General features: G+C 37.5%; 1 pseudogene; it reads right to left on the reverse strand.

Annotated features, from left to right (window-relative positions):
* Positions 1–600: 600 nt before the first annotated feature.
* On the reverse strand, positions 601–1,593 carry LOC116476891 (ADP/ATP translocase 2-like; annotated as a pseudogene).
* Between the last annotated feature and the right edge of the window lie 2,672 nt (positions 1,594–4,265).

Below are 4,265 nucleotides of genomic sequence, written 5' to 3' on the forward strand. Positions count from 1 at the left end.
GCCTGAGAACTATATGTTAACAATTCTGCAGACATTTTACTCTTTTTTGCCTAATACTTCGGGCTCTTTTTCTCACACTACAACATTAGTCCCACTTAAAAAATATTTAAAAGCATTTGCCTTCTGTGTATGATACCGTTTATATAAATCTTATCAACTATTAATGCTTCAAAAATCATACTGTAAATAATTTCATACCCTTGTAAGACAAAGATATTTTCCTGACTACAATGACTTATAGCTACTCCTAGCTTAGTTCAGCAGCCAGGCTAATTAAATGAATGACAACACACCCATACCCTCTCTCTTTCTCTTTTTCTTTTTTTGAAACTTTTTTTTTAAATTTTAGGTATTTTTCTTTCTCCAAATTTGTTATTTATCAGGAGTGACTGAAATAAAAAATACAATTGAGTCCCATCTTCATCATCATGGAAATGGCTTTAAGAGAAAACTAGTCAGATGAATATTATTGCTTCCCATTTTCAACCAGTAAATAGTTGCCACTGATAAATTGACAGCCAGGAATCTGTCAAGAATGCTCAAGATATGTTATATAATACAACATGCCTGTTCACAGGGGGTAAAATCCTAGGAAATAACTTATGTGTACATCTTGATTTCATCATGCAAGGCAAGCACAAAAGCACCACCTCTGAGAACATTGGACCATGCACCCTTGGAAAACGCTTTGCCTCCTTCATCACAAGCAATCTTTCTCCAGCAATCTTCCATCAGTAGTCAAGCATACCTGTGTACATGATGTCAGTTCCTTTGTGCCCTGACTGCATCATCATGTGGCAGCCAACGGTGTCAAATGGATAGGAAGTCAACCCAGCAATGGCAGTGACAGTCTGTGCGATCATCTGGCTGATGACGATGTTAAGTGTTCTTGGGATCCAGAAGCATTCCCTTTGCAGTGTCATAGACACTGAAGTAGGCAGCTTGGTAGATGATAATAACCTGCACGGACACGTGAAAACCTTGGTACAGGCCCTTAATCCCATCAGATTTGTAGATATTAACCAGGCAGTCACCGAGGCCTCAGAATTCACTTTCAGCTCCAGCTTTACCCACATTGGCTGCTAGATGGGCAAAATCAAGAGGGTACCCATAACACAAGGATGTAGCCCCAGCAGCACTGCCTGATGCCAGATTCCTTTCAAAGTAGTGCCAAAACTGGGTCCTCTTGTCTACACCACCCAGGAAGATCTGCTTGTATTTATCTTTGAAAGCAAAATTAAGAGCCTGGGTGGGGAAGTATCTGATGACATTGGCCAGGTTACTGCACCAGAAGGACAGGACTCCCTGCTCCTTGAGAATACGGACCTATATGGTCTATAATGCCCTTGTATTGCTTATCTGCGGTGATCTGCTTGCTGGCATGCTGCACCTGCAGCAGCAGCTTGATTCGCTTGATGGGAGCTACCTCCGTCTTGGAGATGGCTGTGGCCACTCTACCTCCCAGGAAGTCCTTGAAAGGAAAGAGGAGGCAGGCTGCTGCCAGAAGGGACTGGGCCGGGAACCAGCTTTGACTCCAGGGCTGCAGGTCCATTTGAAACTCTTAAATTGTAAGTTGTATGACCATTGCCTCATCAGATGGTACAGTAAACCAGAGTGAACAAAAAAACAAAATTCTGCATGGATTATTAATTAAAAAGAGGAAAACTAAAATTATTCGTAGGAAAGATTAGCAAAGGTTACTCATAGTACAGCTGGATGACCTTCAAACCAAGATCATGCAGATGTGTTGAAAGAGATGGGAGAAGAAAAGCATAATATTTATTGGACCTGATGGCATCTCACAGGATTCAGGCTCATAATTTCCTAAGTGACTCAGCTGCTATTGCACAATCAGTGCTTTGAAAGACCCATTTCCTCAAGACAACTCCAAAATACGAATGGTGTTTTGCTGACCTATGAACTAATCTCCATCTCCAGTTTACCTAAATACATTCCAGATTGCCGTGTTTACCTGATGGATTGACTAATTTCTGTTTCATTAAAAATATCTTAAAAGCCCTTACTACACACACTGATTGATTTAATTTTCTTCTGTAAATCTAAATAGCTGTAGGACTCTGAGCTATTAGCCCTTCAGTATTTCCTGTGTTATTTTGAGCTTCTTCAAAAGATTTCTGTTTTGGTCGTGTGCTGAAAATAAATTTCAGTCAAATAATTATTCTTTATTCAGGAAGAGACTGAAAGTATGGGGAACTTAAAAATTAAAAGGAAAAAAATAGAGCAAAGCTGTTGTAATCCCCAAAGGCAAAAACTTCAATCCAGAAAAGTGGATTCCTTTTCAATTTACAACAAAAAAAAACCTTGAGAAAATAAACATCGTGGCTTAGACAAGTTTCTATCGCTAAAAGTTGTTCTTCGCTAAGAAAATCAAACCACAAGTATGTGTAAGAAGTGATAGGGTACAGGGTACTGAGAGAATGAGTGAACATTAGTGAACATTCTGATATTCATCTGATCAAGTTCATAAGATTTTGGTCACTGATACATAATCTTATCAGGAACTAGGAAAAAAAAGGTAATTTTATGCTTCTTATCAGAAAGGTAGTGTTTCTCATTTCCAAGAACTTAGCACTAGGTAGATCTTGGTTATGACTGATAATTAATAAGTTACAGTAAAAAGCATACATTATATTCTTTCCTGACTTTAGCTTTCTTGGGAAATATGCATACTGACTAGCACTGTGTCTGTTTACTCATTTGTCTTTCCTATGTTAATAAAATTTAGGATGTTGTCACTAGAAGTGAGCAATTGGTTTGCTAATATTCCTTTAGGAAATATACTATGTTTAGACAAAGTTTTAAAACAATCAGCATCCGGAACAAACATCTGATAAACTGTAAAGCAGGAATAGGTACTTTAATTTTAGAGTAATGATGACTTATTTCCTCTCATTGCAGGTCTGTGGCTTCATGTTTCTTTCTAGGACCCGATAGTTAGAGGGAAGAAGTTGCAAACAATGCTTTAGTAAAGGAATATTATCAGAGTCACAATCTCGTTTAGTTTCTTGGTTTAAGGAGCCCAAAATAAGTTATAATTTACTGAAGGAGTTAACTATTTCTTTTGTATGTCAAAAGTATGGTTTAGAAACAACTTATCCTTGTATTGGAGTCAGTGCAGGAAATCTGTAAGAGTTTGTGGATATAGTGTAGTAGTTTTTGATGATATTTCTGTAATTTGTGTTGAAAAACATTTCCATGATATTTGCATTCACCTTTTTTTTCCTCCCCCTGAATGAACATAGGGGTTTCTACACTTGGCTTCAAGGAAATGAAAAGCAATAAAATTAGATCATTGCCCTTCTGTTTTGTTGTTGTTGTTGTTTTTGCATTCTTTTCAACTCTCCAACAAAGACGATTAACTGGTGTAAATGTTAATTTATGGCAAAACAATTATAGTGTTCGTCTACATCTAACAAACTCTAGTCAAATGATTGTGTGAAAATTCTAGCCTCTATTGTTTCTTTATTAGGAAAGTCTTTGAAAATCAAAAAGGTTTTTATGAACTTCAAAAAGGTGTGATGGCTATTTGTTTGAACTCCTTTGAGAGAATTCTCCCACAGATTTGCAGAACATAGTGTTGTGATGTTAGAAACTCAAATGCTTTTCATACAGGATGTTAGGGCATGCACACGTGTCTGCTGCTGTGATGTGGGAAGCACAATACTTCCAGGTTCATAAGGATGTCAGCTATAAACAGGATGCTGAGTAGCAGCTAAGGACACGGTGCCTCTCCAAGAGAGGAAAGATCTGAAGGTATTATGGCAGTATTCTGCTGGAGTAAACACAAGAAACATATACTCAGATCTTTTTCCAAAGATGATATATAGGTTCTAAATGTGTCCCAAACATAAAATTCTGTTGTAGGCAACAGACTTTAATACAACCCTAGAATATCCTTCAAATATTTCAAGCACAGTACATGTATTAGTATTTTCCAAGAAGTGCTTTATTTTATGATGACAAAAAATAAACAAAATGACATTTAGTCTGCTTATTTCTGAGTTCCCTTCTGATCAAAGATAGTGAGAATTTATAATTCTATGCTGTAGATAGTAATAGCTTTTTCACTAATTTAAATACAACATTTCTTTCCGTATGCTAATATTACAGGAATAGGCTGGGTGCAATGACTCACACCTACAATCCCAGCATTTTGGGAGGCCAAGGTGGCAGGATTTCTTGAGGCCAGGAGTTCAAGACCAGCCTGGGCAACATAGGGAGACCCCAACTCTACCAAAAAAGTA

Source organism: Hylobates moloch, unplaced genomic scaffold, assembly GCF_009828535.3.
Source record: "Hylobates moloch isolate HMO894 unplaced genomic scaffold, HMol_V3 SCAFFOLD_2, whole genome shotgun sequence".
NCBI classification, from domain to species: domain Eukaryota; kingdom Metazoa; phylum Chordata; class Mammalia; order Primates; family Hylobatidae; genus Hylobates; species Hylobates moloch.